Genomic DNA, 17,120 nt, shown 5'->3' with positions numbered 1-17,120 from the left:
TGTTTGTCTGAGTCTTCTATCAAAAGTTACAGCTATTTCTATGAAGTTGTACAAAAACGCTTTCTTTCGCCAAGACAGTGCGTTTCTCACTGTTACATGCATTTGAATGGGGAACTCGACCGAAACAAAGTACAAGTTTTCATTATGTGAATAACTTGGAAATCTTAGCTCAAACAGCTGCAAAACCAGTTTTCCCAGCACGGAGACCTTGAGTTCTATAAGATAAAGCCATAAACATGTTTGTCTGAGTCTTCTATCAAAAGTTACAGCTATTTATATGAAGTTGTACAAAAACGCTTTCTTTCGCCAAGACAGTGCGTTTCTCACTGTTACATGCATTTGAATGGGGAACTCGACCGAAACAAAGTATAGGTTTTCATTATGTGAATAACTTGGAAATCTTAGCTCAAACAGCTACAAAACCTGTTTTCCCAGCACGGGAACCTTGAGTTCTATAAGATAAAGCCATAAACATGTGTATCCGAGTCTTCTATCAAAAGTTACAGCTATTTATATGAAGTTGTACAAAAACGCTTTCTTTCGCCAAGACAGTGCGTTTCTCACTGTTCATTTGAATGGGGAACTCGACCGAAACAAAGTATAGGTTTTCATTATGTGAATAACTTGGAAATCTTAGCTCAAACAGCTGCAAAACCTGTTTTCCCAGCACGGGAACCTTGAGTTCTATAAGATAAAGCCATAAACATGTTTGTCTGAGTCTTCTATCAAAAGTTACAGCTATTTCTATGAAGTTGTACAAAAACGCTTTCTTTCGCCAAGACAGTGCGTTTCTCACTGTTACATGCATTTGAATGGGGAACTCGACCGAAACAAAGTATAGGTTTTCATTATGTGAATAACTTGGAAATCTTAGCTCAAACAGCTGCAAAACCTGTTTTCCCAGCACGGGAACCTTGAGTTCTATAAGATAAAGCCATAAACATGTGTATCCGAGTCTTCTATCAAAAGTTACAGCTATTCATATGAAGTTGTACAAAAACGCTTTCTTTCGCCAAGACAGTGCGTTTCTCACTGTTACATGCATTTGAATGGGGAACTCGACCGAAACAAAGTATAGGTTTTCATTATGTGAATAACTTGGAAATCTTAGCTCAAACAGCTGCAAAACCTGTTTTCCCAGCACGGAGACCTTGAGTTCTATAATATAAGGCCATAAACATGTTTGTCTGAGTCTTCTATCAAAAGTTACAGCTATTTCTATGAAGTTGTACAAAAACGCTTTCTTTCGCCAAGACAGTGCGTTTCTCACTGTTACATGCATTTGAATGGGGAACTCGACCGAAACAAAGTATAGGTTTTCATTATGTGAATAACTTGGAAATCTTAGCTCAAACAGCTGCAAAACCTGTTTTCCCAGCACGGAGACCTTGAGTTCTATAATATAAGGCCATAAACATGTTTGTCTGAGTCTTCTATCAAAAGTTACAGCTATTTCTATGAAGTTGTACAAAAACGCTTTCTTTCGCCAAGACAGTGCGTTTCTCACTGTTACATGCATTTGAATGGGGAACTCGACCGAAACAAAGTATAGGTTTTCATTATGTGAATAACTTGGAAATCTTAGCTCAAACAGCTGCAAAACCTGTTTGCCCAGCACGGGAACCTTGAGTTCTATAAGATAAAGCCATAAACATGTGTATCCGAGTCTTCTATCAAAAGTTACAGCTATTCATATGAAGTTGTACAAAAACGCTTTCTTTCGCCAAGACAGTGCGTTTCTCACTGTTACATGCATTTGAATGGGGAACTCCACCGAAACAAAGTACAAGTTTTCATTATGTGAATAACTTGGAAATCTTAGCTCAAACAGCTGCAAAACCAGTTTTCCCAGCACGGAGACCTTGAGTTCTATAAGATAAAGCCATAAACATGTTTGTCTGAGTCTTCTATCAAAAGTTACAGCTATTTCTATGAAGTTGTACAAAAACGCTTTCTTTCGCCAAGACAGTGCGTTTCTCACTGTTACATGCATTTGAATGGGGAACTCCACCGAAACAAAGTACAAGTTTTCATTATGTGAATAACTTGGAAATCTTAGCTCAAACAGCTGCAAAACCTGTTTTCCCAGCACGGAGACCTTGAGTTCTATAAGATAAAGCCATAAACATGTGTATCCGAGTCTTCTATCAAAAGTTACAGCTATTCATATGAAGTTGTACAAAAACGCTTTCTTTCGCCAAGACAGTGCATTTCTCACTGTTACATGCATTTGAATGGGGAACTCGACCGAAACAAAGTATAGGTTTTCATTATGTGAATAACTTGGAAATCTTAGCTCAAACAGCTGCAAAACCTGTTTTCCCAGCACGGAGACCTTGAGTTCTATAAGATAAAGCCATAAACATGTGTATCCGAGTCTTCTATCAAAAGTTACAGCTATTCATATGAAGTTGTACAAAAACGCTTTCTTTCGCCAAGACAGTGCGTTTCTCACTGTTACATGCATTTGAATGGGGAACTCCACCGAAACAAAGTATAGGTTTTCATTATGTGAATAACTTGGAAATCTTAGCTCAAACAGCTGCAAAACCTGTTTTCCCAGCACGGAGACCTTGAGTTCTATAAGATAAGGCCATAAACATGTTTGTCTGAGTCTTCTATCAAAAGTTACAGCTATTTCTATGAAGTTGTACAAAAACGCTTTCTTTCGCCAAAGACAGTGCATTTCTCACTGTTACATGCATTTGAATGGGGAACTCGACCGAAACAAAGTATAGGTTTTCATTATGTGAATAACTTGGAAATCTTAGCTCAAACAGCTACAAAACCTGTTTTCCCAGCACGGGAACCTTGAGTTCTATAAGATAAAGCCATAAACATGTGTATCCGAGTCTTCTATCAAAAGTTACAGCTATTCATATGAAGTTGTACAAAAACGCTTTCTTTCGCCAAGACAGTGCGTTTCTCACTGTTACATGCATTTGAATGGGGAACTCGACCGAAACAAAGTATAGGTTTTCATTATGTGAATAACTTGGAAATCTTAGCTCAAACAGCTGCAAAACCTGTTTGCCCAGCACGGGAACCTTGAGTTCTATAATATAAGGCCATAAACATGTTTGTCTGAGTCTTCTATCAAAAGTTACAGCTATTTCTATGAAGTTGTACAAAAACGCTTTCTTTCGCCAAGACAGTGCGTTTCTCACTGTTACATGCATTTGAATGGGGAACTCGACCGAAACAAAGTACAAGTTTTCATTATGTGAATAACTTGGAAATCTTAGCTCAAACAGCTGCAAAACCAGTTTTCCCAGCACGGAGACCTTGAGTTCTATAAGATAAAGCCATAAACATGTTTGTCTGAGTCTTCTATCAAAAGTTACAGCTATTTATATGAAGTTGTACAAAAACGCTTTCTTTCGCCAAGACAGTGCGTTTCTCACTGTTACATGCATTTGAATGGGGAACTCGACCGAAACAAAGTATAGGTTTTCATTATGTGAATAACTTGGAAATCTTAGCTCAAACAGCTACAAAACCTGTTTTCCCAGCACGGGAACCTTGAGTTCTATAAGATAAAGCCATAAACATGTGTATCCGAGTCTTCTATCAAAAGTTACAGCTATTTATATGAAGTTGTACAAAAACGCTTTCTTTCGCCAAGACAGTGCGTTTCTCACTGTTCATTTGAATGGGGAACTCGACCGAAACAAAGTATAGGTTTTCATTATGTGAATAACTTGGAAATCTTAGCTCAAACAGCTGCAAAACCTGTTTTCCCAGCACGGAGACCTTGAGTTCTATAAGATAAAGCCATAAACATGTTTGTCTGAGTCTTCTATCAAAAGTTACAGCTATTTCTATGAAGTTGTACAAAAACGCTTTCTTTCGCCAAGACAGTGCGTTTCTCACTGTTACATGCATTTGAATGGGGAACTCGACCGAAACAAAGTATAGGTTTTCATTATGTGAATAACTTGGAAATCTTAGCTCAAACAGCTGCAAAACCTGTTTTCCCAGCACGGGAACCTTGAGTTCTATAAGATAAAGCCATAAACATGTGTATCCGAGTCTTCTATCAAAAGTTACAGCTATTCATATGAAGTTGTACAAAAACGCTTTCTTTCGCCAAGACAGTGCGTTTCTCACTGTTACATGCATTTGAATGGGGAACTCGACCGAAACAAAGTATAGGTTTTCATTATGTGAATAACTTGGAAATCTTAGCTCAAACAGCTGCAAAACCTGTTTTCCCAGCACGGAGACCTTGAGTTCTATAATATAAGGCCATAAACATGTTTGTCTGAGTCTTCTATCAAAAGTTACAGCTATTTCTATGAAGTTGTACAAAAACGCTTTCTTTCGCCAAGACAGTGCGTTTCTCACTGTTACATGCATTTGAATGGGGAACTCGACCGAAACAAAGTATAGGTTTTCATTATGTGAATAACTTGGAAATCTTAGCTCAAACAGCTGCAAAACCTGTTTTCCCAGCACGGAGACCTTGAGTTCTATAATATAAGGCCATAAACATGTTTGTCTGAGTCTTCTATCAAAAGTTACAGCTATTTCTATGAAGTTGTACAAAAACGCTTTCTTTCGCCAAGACAGTGCGTTTCTCACTGTTACATGCATTTGAATGGGGAACTCGACCGAAACAAAGTATAGGTTTTCATTATGTGAATAACTTGGAAATCTTAGCTCAAACAGCTGCAAAACCTGTTTGCCCAGCACGGGAACCTTGAGTTCTATAAGATAAAGCCATAAACATGTGTATCCGAGTCTTCTATCAAAAGTTACAGCTATTCATATGAAGTTGTACAAAAACGCTTTCTTTCGCCAAGACAGTGCGTTTCTCACTGTTACATGCATTTGAATGGGGAACTCCACCGAAACAAAGTACAAGTTTTCATTATGTGAATAACTTGGAAATCTTAGCTCAAACAGCTGCAAAACCAGTTTTCCCAGCACGGAGACCTTGAGTTCTATAAGATAAAGCCATAAACATGTTTGTCTGAGTCTTCTATCAAAAGTTACAGCTATTTCTATGAAGTTGTACAAAAACGCTTTCTTTCGCCAAGACAGTGCGTTTCTCACTGTTACATGCATTTGAATGGGGAACTCCACCGAAACAAAGTACAAGTTTTCATTATGTGAATAACTTGGAAATCTTAGCTCAAACAGCTGCAAAACCTGTTTTCCCAGCACGGAGACCTTGAGTTCTATAAGATAAAGCCATAAACATGTGTATCCGAGTCTTCTATCAAAAGTTACAGCTATTCATATGAAGTTGTACAAAAACGCTTTCTTTCGCCAAGACAGTGCATTTCTCACTGTTACATGCATTTGAATGGGGAACTCGACCGAAACAAAGTATAGGTTTTCATTATGTGAATAACTTGGAAATCTTAGCTCAAACAGCTGCAAAACCTGTTTTCCCAGCACGGAGACCTTGAGTTCTATAAGATAAAGCCATAAACATGTGTATCCGAGTCTTCTATCAAAAGTTACAGCTATTCATATGAAGTTGTACAAAAACGCTTTCTTTCGCCAAGACAGTGCGTTTCTCACTGTTACATGCATTTGAATGGGGAACTCGACCGAAACAAAGTATAGGTTTTCATTATGTGAATAACTTGGAAATCTTAGCTCAAACAGCTGCAAAACCTGTTTTCCCAGCACGGAGACCTTGAGTTCTATAAGATAAGGCCATAAACATGTTTGTCTGAGTCTTCTATCAAAAGTTACAGCTATTTCTATGAAGTTGTACAAAAACGCTTTCTTTCGCCAAAGACAGTGCATTTCTCACTGTTACATGCATTTGAATGGGGAACTCGACCGAAACAAAGTATAGGTTTTCATTATGTGAATAACTTGGAAATCTTAGCTCAAACAGCTACAAAACCTGTTTTCCCAGCACGGGAACCTTGAGTTCTATAAGATAAAGCCATAAACATGTGTATCCGAGTCTTCTATCAAAAGTTACAGCTATTCATATGAAGTTGTACAAAAACGCTTTCTTTCGCCAAGACAGTGCGTTTCTCACTGTTACATGCATTTGAATGGGGAACTCGACCGAAACAAAGTATAGGTTTTCATTATGTGAATAACTTGGAAATCTTAGCTCAAACAGCTGCAAAACCTGTTTGCCCAGCACGGGAACCTTGAGTTCTATAATATAAGGCCATAAACATGTTTGTCTGAGTCTTCTATCAAAAGTTACAGCTATTTCTATGAAGTTGTACAAAAACGCTTTCTTTCGCCAAGACAGTGCGTTTCTCACTGTTACATGCATTTGAATGGGGAACTCGACCGAAACAAAGTACAAGTTTTCATTATGTGAATAACTTGGAAATCTTAGCTCAAACAGCTGCAAAACCAGTTTTCCCAGCACGGAGACCTTGAGTTCTATAAGATAAAGCCATAAACATGTTTGTCTGAGTCTTCTATCAAAAGTTACAGCTATTTATATGAAGTTGTACAAAAACGCTTTCTTTCGCCAAGACAGTGCGTTTCTCACTGTTACATGCATTTGAATGGGGAACTCGACCGAAACAAAGTATAGGTTTTCATTATGTGAATAACTTGGAAATCTTAGCTCAAACAGCTACAAAACCTGTTTTCCCAGCACGGGAACCTTGAGTTCTATAAGATAAAGCCATAAACATGTGTATCCGAGTCTTCTATCAAAAGTTACAGCTATTTATATGAAGTTGTACAAAAACGCTTTCTTTCGCCAAGACAGTGCGTTTCTCACTGTTCATTTGAATGGGGAACTCGACCGAAACAAAGTATAGGTTTTCATTATGTGAATAACTTGGAAATCTTAGCTCAAACAGCTGCAAAACCTGTTTTCCCAGCACGGGAACCTTGAGTTCTATAAGATAAAGCCATAAACATGTTTGTCTGAGTCTTCTATCAAAAGTTACAGCTATTTCTATGAAGTTGTACAAAAACGCTTTCTTTCGCCAAGACAGTGCGTTTCTCACTGTTACATGCATTTGAATGGGGAACTCGACCGAAACAAAGTATAGGTTTTCATTATGTGAATAACTTGGAAATCTTAGCTCAAACAGCTGCAAAACCTGTTTTCCCAGCACGGGAACCTTGAGTTCTATAAGATAAAGCCATAAACATGTGTATCCGAGTCTTCTATCAAAAGTTACAGCTATTCATATGAAGTTGTACAAAAACGCTTTCTTTCGCCAAGACAGTGCGTTTCTCACTGTTACATGCATTTGAATGGGGAACTCGACCGAAACAAAGTACAAGTTTTCATTATGTGAATAACTTGGAAATCTTAGCTCAAACAGCTGCAAAACCTGTTTTCCCAGCACGGAGACCTTGAGTTCTATAAGATAAAGCCATAAACATGTTTGTCTGAGTCTTCTATCAAAAGTTACAGCTATTTCTATGAAGTTGTACAAAAACGCTTTCTTTCGCCAAGACAGTGCGTTTCTCACTGTTACATGCATTTGAATGGGGAACTCGACCGAAACAAAGTATAGGTTTTCATTATGTGAATAACTTGGAAATCTTAGCTCAAACAGCTGCAAAACCTGTTTTCCCAGCACGGGAACCTTGAGTTCTATAAGATAAAGCCATAAACATGTGTATCCGAGTCTTCTATCAAAAGTTACAGCTATTCATATGAAGTTGTACAAAAACGCTTTCTTTCGCCAAGACAGTGCGTTTCTCACTGTTACATGCATTTGAATGGGAAACTCGACCGAAACAAAGTATAGGTTTTCATTATGTGAATAACTTGGAAATCTTAGCTCAAACAGCTGCAAAACCTGTTTTCCCAGCACGGAGACCTTGAGTTCTATAATATAAGGCCATAAACATGTTTGTCTGAGTCTTCTATCAAAAGTTACAGCTATTTCTATGAAGTTGTACAAAAACGCTTTCTTTCGCCAAGACAGTGCGTTTCTCACTGTTACATGCATTTGAATGGGGAACTCGACCGAAACAAAGTATAGGTTTTCATTATGTGAATAACTTGGAAATCTTAGCTCAAACAGCTGCAAAACCTGTTTTCCCAGCACGGAGACCTTGAGTTCTATAAGATAAGGCCATAAACATGTTTGTCTGAGTCTTCTATCAAAAGTTACAGCTATTTCTATGAAGTTGTACAAAAACGCTTTCTTTCGCCAAGACAGTGCGTTTCTCACTGTTACATGCATTTGAATGGGGAACTCGACCGAAACAAAGTATAGGTTTTCATTATGTGAATAACTTGGAAATCTTAGCTCAAACAGCTGCAAAACCTGTTTGCCCAGCACGGGAACCTTGAGTTCTATAAGATAAAGCCATAAACATGTGTATCCGAGTCTTCTATCAAAAGTTACAGCTATTCATATGAAGTTGTACAAAAACGCTTTCTTTCGCCAAGACAGTGCGTTTCTCACTGTTACATGCATTTGAATGGGGAACTCCACCGAAACAAAGTACAAGTTTTCATTATGTGAATAACTTGGAAATCTTAGCTCAAACAGCTGCAAAACCAGTTTTCCCAGCACGGAGACCTTGAGTTCTATAAGATAAAGCCATAAACATGTTTGTCTGAGTCTTCTATCAAAAGTTACAGCTATTTCTATGAAGTTGTACAAAAACGCTTTCTTTCGCCAAGACAGTGCGTTTCTCACTGTTACATGCATTTGAATGGGGAACTCGACCGAAACAAAGTATAGGTTTTCATTATGTGAATAACTTGGAAATCTTAGCTCAAACAGCTGCAAAACCTGTTTTCCCAGCACGGGAACCTTGAGTTCTATAAGATAAAGCCATAAACATGTTTGTCTGAGTCTTCTATCAAAAGTTACAGCTATTTCTATGAAGTTGTACAAAAACGCTTTCTTTCGCCAAGACAGTGCGTTTCTCACTGTTACATGCATTTGAATGGGGAACTCGACCGAAACAAAGTATAGGTTTTCATTATGTGAATAACTTGGAAATCTTAGCTCAAACAGCTGCAAAACCTGTTTGCCCAGCACGGGAACCTTGAGTTCTATAAGATAAAGCCATAAACATGTGTATCCGAGTCTTCTATCAAAAGTTACAGCTATTCATATGAAGTTGTACAAAAACGCTTTCTTTCGCCAAGACAGTGCGTTTCTCACTGTTACATGCATTTGAATGGGGAACTCCACCGAAACAAAGTACAAGTTTTCATTATGTGAATAACTTGGAAATCTTAGCTCAAACAGCTGCAAAACCAGTTTTCCCAGCACGGAGACCTTGAGTTCTATAAGATAAAGCCATAAACATGTTTGTCTGAGTCTTCTATCAAAAGTTACAGCTATTTCTATGAAGTTGTACAAAAACGCTTTCTTTCGCCAAGACAGTGCGTTTCTCACTGTTACATGCATTTGAATGGGGAACTCGACCGAAACAAAGTATAGGTTTTCATTATGTGAATAACTTGGAAATCTTAGCTCAAACAGCTACAAAACCTGTTTTCCCAGCACGGGAACCTTGAGTTCTATAAGATAAAGCCATAAACATGTGTATCCGAGTCTTCTATCAAAAGTTACAGCTATCTATATGAAGTTGTACAAAAACGCTTTCTTTCGCCAAGACAGTGCGTTTCTCACTGTTCATTTGAATGGGGAACTCGACCGAAACAAAGTATAGGTTTTCATTATGTGAATAACTTGGAAATCTTAGCTCAAACAGCTGCAAAACCTGTTTTCCCAGCACGGGAACCTTGAGTTCTATAAGATAAAGCCATAAACATGTTTGTCTGAGTCTTCTATCAAAAGTTACAGCTATTTCTATGAAGTTGTACAAAAACGCTTTCTTTCGCCAAGACAGTGCGTTTCTCACTGTTACATGCATTTGAATGGGGAACTCGACCGAAACAAAGTATAGGTTTTCATTATGTGAATAACTTGGAAATCTTAGCTCAAACAGCTGCAAAACCTGTTTGCCCAGCACGGGAACCTTGAGTTCTATAAGATAAAGCCATAAACATGTGTATCCGAGTCTTCTATCAAAAGTTACAGCTATTCATATGAAGTTGTACAAAAACGCTTTCTTTCGCCAAGACAGTGCGTTTCTCACTGTTACATGCATTTGAATGGGGAACTCCACCGAAACAAAGTACAAGTTTTCATTATGTGAATAACTTGGAAATCTTAGCTCAAACAGCTGCAAAACCAGTTTTCCCAGCACGGAGACCTTGAGTTCTATAAGATAAAGCCATAAACATGTTTGTCTGAGTCTTCTATCAAAAGTTACAGCTATTTCTATGAAGTTGTACAAAAACGCTTTCTTTCGCCAAGACAGTGCGTTTCTCACTGTTACATGCATTTGAATGGGGAACTCGACCGAAACAAAGTATAGGTTTTCATTATGTGAATAACTTGGAAATCTTAGCTCAAACAGCTGCAAAACCTGTTTTCCCAGCACGGGAACCTTGAGTTCTATAAGATAAAGCCATAAACATGTTTGTCTGAGTCTTCTATCAAAAGTTACAGCTATTTCTATGAAGTTGTACAAAAACGCTTTCTTTCGCCAAGACAGTGCGTTTCTCACTGTTACATGCATTTGAATGGGGAACTCCACCGAAACAAAGTACAAGTTTTCATTATGTGAATAACTTGGAAATCTTAGCTCAAACAGCTGCAAAACCAGTTTTCCCAGCACGGAGACCTTGAGTTCTATAAGATAAAGCCATAAACATGTTTGTCTGAGTCTTCTATCAAAAGTTACAGCTATTTCTATGAAGTTGTACAAAAACGCTTTCTTTCGCCAAGACAGTGCGTTTCTCACTGTTACATGCATTTGAATGGGGAACTCCACCGAAACAAAGTACAAGTTTTCATTATGTGAATAACTTGGAAATCTTAGCTCAAACAGCTGCAAAACCTGTTTTCCCAGCACGGAGACCTTGAGTTCTATAAGATAAAGCCATAAACATGTGTATCCGAGTCTTCTATCAAAAGTTACAGCTATTCATATGAAGTTGTACAAAAACGCTTTCTTTCGCCAAGACAGTGCGTTTCTCACTGTTACATGCATTTGAATGGGGAACTCGACCGAAACAAAGTATAGGTTTTCATTATGTGAATAACTTGGAAATCTTAGCTCAAACAGCTACAAAACCTGTTTTCCCAGCACGGGAACCTTGAGTTCTATAAGATAAAGCCATAAACATGTGTATCCGAGTCTTCTATCAAAAGTTACAGCTATCTATATGAAGTTGTACAAAAACGCTTTCTTTCGCCAAGACAGTGCGTTTCTCACTGTTCATTTGAATGGGGAACTCGACCGAAACAAAGTATAGGTTTTCATTATGTGAATAACTTGGAAATCTTAGCTCAAACAGCTGCAAAACCTGTTTTCCCAGCACGGGAACCTTGAGTTCTATAAGATAAAGCCATAAACATGTTTGTCTGAGTCTTCTATCAAAAGTTACAGCTATTTATATGAAGTTGTACAAAAACGCTTTCTTTCGCCAAGACAGTGCGTTTCTCACTGTTACATGCATTTGAATGGGGAACTCGACCGAAACAAAGTATAGGTTTTCATTATGTGAATAACTTGGAAATCTTAGCTCAAACAGCTGCAAAACCTGTTTTCCCAGCACGGGAACCTTGAGTTCTATAAGATAAAGCCATAAACATGTGTATCCGAGTCTTCTATCAAAAGTTACAGCTATTCATATGAAGTTGTACAAAAACGCTTTCTTTCGCCAAGACAGTGCGTTTCTCACTGTTACATGCATTTGAATGGGGAACTCCACCGAAACAAAGTATAGGTTTTCATTATGTGAATAACTTGGAAATCTTAGCTCAAACAGCTGCAAAACCTGTTTTCCCAGCACGGAGACCTTGAGTTCTATAATATAAGGCCATAAACATGTTTGTCTGAGTCTTCTATCAAAAGTTACAGCTATTTCTATGAAGTTGTACAAAAACGCTTTCTTTCGCCAAGACAGTGCGTTTCTCACTGTTACATGCATTTGAATGGGGAACTCGACCGAAACAAAGTATAGGTTTTCATTATGTGAATAACTTGGAAATCTTAGCTCAAACAGCTGCAAAACCTGTTTGCCCAGCACGGGAACCTTGAGTTCTATAAGATAAAGCCATAAACATGTGTATCCGAGTCTTCTATCAAAAGTTACAGCTATTCATATGAAGTTGTACAAAAACGCTTTCTTTCGCCAAGACAGTGCGTTTCTCACTGTTACATGCATTTGAATGGGGAACTCCACCGAAACAAAGTACAAGTTTTCATTATGTGAATAACTTGGAAATCTTAGCTCAAACAGCTGCAAAACCAGTTTTCCCAGCACGGAGACCTTGAGTTCTATAAGATAAAGCCATAAACATGTTTGTCTGAGTCTTCTATCAAAAGTTACAGCTATTTCTATGAAGTTGTACAAAAACGCTTTCTTTCGCCAAGACAGTGCGTTTCTCACTGTTACATGCATTTGAATGGGGAACTCGACCGAAACAAAGTATAGGTTTTCATTATGTGAATAACTTGGAAATCTTAGCTCAAACAGCTACAAAACCTGTTTTCCCAGCACGGGAACCTTGAGTTCTATAAGATAAAGCCATAAACATGTGTATCCGAGTCTTCTATCAAAAGTTACAGCTATTCATATGAAGTTGTACAAAAACGCTTTCTTTCGCCAAGACAGTGCGTTTCTCACTGTTACATGCATTTGAATGGGGAACTCGACCGAAACAAAGTATAGGTTTTCATTATGTGAATAACTTGGAAATCTTAGCTCAAACAGCTGCAAAACCTGTTTTCCCAGCACGGAGACCTTGAGTTCTATAAGATAAGGCCATAAACATGTTTGTCTGAGTCTTCTATCAAAAGTTACAGCTATTTCTATGAAGTTGTACAAAAACGCTTTCTTTCGCCAAGACAGTGCATTTCTCACTGTTACATGCATTTGAATGGGGAACTCGACCGAAACAAAGTATAGGTTTTCATTATGTGAATAACTTGGAAATCTTAGCTCAAACAGCTGCAAAACCTGTTTTCCCAGCACGGAGACCTTGAGTTCTATAAGATAAAGCCATAAACATGTGTATCCGAGTCTTCTATCAAAAGTTACAGCTATTCATATGAAGTTGTACAAAAACGCTTTCTTTCGCCAAGACAGTGCGTTTCTCACTGTTACATGCATTTGAATGGGGAACTCGACCGAAACAAAGTATAGGTTTTCATTATGTGAATAACTTGGAAATCTTAGCTCAAACAGCTGCAAAACCTGTTTTCCCAGCACGGAGACCTTGAGTTCTATAAGATAAGGCCATAAACATGTTTGTCTGAGTCTTCTATCAAAAGTTACAGCTATTTCTATGAAGTTGTACAAAAACGCTTTCTTTCGCCAAGACAGTGCGTTTCTCACTGTTACATGCATTTGAATGGGGAACTCGACCGAAACAAAGTATAGGTTTTCATTATGTGAATAACTTGGAAATCTTAGCTCAAACAGCTGCAAAACCTGTTTTCCCAGCACGGAGACCTTGAGTTCTATAAGATAAAGCCATAAACATGTTTGTCTGAGTCTTCTATCAAAAGTTACAGCTATTTATATGAAGTTGTACAAAAACGCTTTCTTTCGCCAAGACAGTGCGTTTCTCACTGTTACATGCATTTGAATGGGGAACTCGACCGAAACAAAGTATAGGTTTTCATTATGTGAATAACTTGGAAATCTTAGCTCAAACAGCTGCAAAACCTGTTTGCCCAGCACGGGAACCTTGAGTTCTATAATATAAGGCCATAAACATGTTTGTCTGAGTCTTCTATCAAAAGTTACAGCTATTTCTATGAAGTTGTACAAAAACGCTTTCTTTCGCCAAGACAGTGCGTTTCTCACTGTTACATGCATTTGAATGGGGAACTCGACCGAAACAAAGTATAGGTTTTCATTATGTGAATAACTTGGAAATCTTAGCTCAAACAGCTGCAAAACCTGTTTGCCCAGCACGGGAACCTTGAGTTCTATAATATAAGGCCATAAACATGTTTGTCTGAGTCTTCTATCAAAAGTTACAGCTATTTCTATGAAGTTGTACAAAAACGCTTTCTTTCGCCAAGACAGTGCGTTTCTCACTGTTACATGCATTTGAATGGGGAACTCGACCGAAACAAAGTATACGTTTTCATTATGTGAATAACTTGAAAATCTTAGCTCAAACAGCTGCAAAACCTGTTTTCCCAGCACGGGAACCTTGAGTTCTATAAGATAAAGCCATAAACATGTGTATCCGAGTCTTCTATCAAAAGTTACAGCTATTTCTATGAAGTTGTACAAAAACGCTTTCTTTCGCCAAGACAGTGCATTTCTCACTGTTACATGCATTTGAATGGGGAACTCGACCGAAACAAAGTATAGGTTTTCATTATGTGAATAACTTGGAAATCTTAGCTCAAACAGCTGCAAAACCTGTTTTCCCAGCACGGAGACCTTGAGTTCTATAAGATAAAGCCATAAACATGTTTGTCTGAGTCTTCTATCAAAAGTTACAGCTATTTATATGAAGTTGTACAAAAACGCTTTCTTTCGCCAAGACAGTGCGTTTCTCACTGTTACATGCATTTGAATGGGGAACTCGACCGAAACAAAGTATAGGTTTTCATTATGTGAATAACTTGGAAATCTTAGCTCAAACAGCTGCAAAACCTGTTTTCCCAGCACGGAGACCTTGAGTTCTATAAGATAAAGCCATAAACATGTGTATCCGAGTCTTCTATCAAAAGTTACAGCTATTTCTATGAAGTTGTACAAAAACGCTTTCTTTCGCCAAGACAGTGCGTTTCTCACTGTTACATGCATTTGAATGGGGAACTCGACCGAAACAAAGTATAGGTTTTCATTATGTGAATAACTTGGAAATCTTAGCTCAAACAGCTGCAAAACCTGTTTTCCCAGCACGGGAACCTTGAGTTCTATAAGATAAAGCCATAAACATGTGTATCCGAGTCTTCTATCAAAAGTTACAGCTATTCATATGAAGTTGTACAAAAACGCTTTCTTTCGCCAAGACAGTGCGTTTCTCACTGTTACATGCATTTGAATGGGGAACTCGACCGAAACAAAGTATAGGTTTTCATTATGTGAATAACTTGGAAATCTTAGCTCAAACAGCTGCAAAACCTGTTTTCCCAGCACGGAGACCTTGAGTTCTATAATATAAGGCCATAAACATGTTTGTCTGAATCTTCTATCAAAAGTTACAGCTATTTCTATGAAGTTGTACAAAAACGCTTTCTTTCGCCAAGACAGTGCATTTCTCACTGTTACATGCATTTGAATGGGGAACTCGACCGAAACAAAGTATAGGTTTTCATTATGTGAATAACTTGGAAATCTTAGCTCAAACAGCTGCAAAACCTGTTTTCCCAGCACGGAGACCTTGAGTTCTATAATATAAGGCCATAAACATGTTTGTCTGAGTCTTCTATCAAAAGTTACAGCTATTTCTATGAAGTTGTACAAAAACGCTTTCTTTCGCCAAGACAGTGCGTTTCTCACTGTTACATGCATTTGAATGGGGAACTCGACCGAAACAAAGTATAGGTTTTCATTATGTGAATAACTTGGAAATCTTAGCTCAAACAGCTGCAAAACCTGTTTTCCCAGCACGGAGACCTTGAGTTCTATAAGATAAAGCCATAAACATGTGTATCCGAGTCTTCTATCAAAAGTTACAGCTATTCATATGAAGTTGTACAAAAACGCTTTCTTTCGCCAAGACAGTGCGTTTCTCACTGTTACATGCATTTGAATGGGGAACTCGACCGAAACAAAGTATAGGTTTTCATTATGTGAATAACTTGGAAATCTTAGCTCAAACAGCTGCAAAACCTGTTTTCCCAGCACGGAGACCTTGAGTTCTATAATATAAGGCCATAAACATGTTTGTCTGAGTCTTCTATCAAAAGTTACAGCTATTTCTATGAAGTTGTACAAAAACGCTTTCTTTCGCCAAGACAGTGCGTTTCTCACTGTTACATGCATTTGAATGGGGAACTCGACCGAAACAAAGTATAGGTTTTCATTATGTGAATAACTTGGAAATCTTAGCTCAAACAGCTGCAAAACCTGTTTTCCCAGCACGGAGACCTTGAGTTCTATAAGATAAAGCCATAAACATGTTTGTCTGAGTCTTCTATCAAAAGTTACAGCTATTTATATGAAGTTGTACAAAAACGCTTTCTTTCGCCAAGACAGTGCGTTTCTCACTGTTACATGCATTTGAATGGGGAACTCGACCGAAACAAAGTATAGGTTTTCATTATGTGAATAACTTGGAAATCTTAGCTCAAACAGCTACAAAACCTGTTTTCCCAGCACGGGAACCTTGAGTTCTATAAGATAAAGCCATAAACATGTTTGTCTGAGTCTTCTATCAAAAGTTACAGCTATTTCTATGAAGTTGTACAAAAACGCTTTCTTTCGCCAAGACAGTGCGTTTCTCACTGTTACATGCATTTGAATGGGGAACTCGACCGAAACAAAGTATAGGTTTTCATTATGTGAATAACTTGGAAATCTTAGCTCAAACAGCTGCAAAACCTGTTTTCCCAGCACGGAGACCTTGAGTTCTATAAGATAAAGCCATAAACATGTTTGTCTGAGTCTTCTATCAAAAGTTACAGCTATTTCTATGAAGTTGTACAAAAACGCTTTCTTTCGCCAAGACAGTGCGTTTCTCACTGTTACATGCATTTGAATGGGGAACTCGACCGAAACAAAGTATAGGTTTTCATTATGTGAATAACTTGGAAATCTTAGCTCAAACAGCTGCAAAACCTGTTTTCCCAGCACGGAGACCTTGAGTTCTATAATATAAGGCCATAAACATGTTTGTCTGAGTCTTCTATCAAAAGTTACAGCTATTTCTATGAAGTTGTACAAAAACGCTTTCTTTCGCCAAGACAGTGCGTTTCTCACTGTTACATGCATTTGAATGGGGAACTCGACCGAAACAAAGTATAGGTTTTCATTATGTGAATAACTTGGAAATCTTAGCTCAAACAGCTGCAAAACCTGTTTTCCCAGCACGGAGACCTTGAGTTCTATAAGATAAGGCCATAAACATGTTTGTCTGAGTCTTCTATCAAAAGTTACAGCTATTTCTATGAAGTTGTACAAAAACGCTTTCTTTCGCCAAGACAGT

Source organism: Maylandia zebra, linkage group LG5 (genome assembly GCF_041146795.1).
Source record: "Maylandia zebra isolate NMK-2024a linkage group LG5, Mzebra_GT3a, whole genome shotgun sequence".
Taxonomy (NCBI): domain Eukaryota; kingdom Metazoa; phylum Chordata; class Actinopteri; order Cichliformes; family Cichlidae; genus Maylandia; species Maylandia zebra.
Note: the sequence above shows the minus strand (reverse complement) of the source record.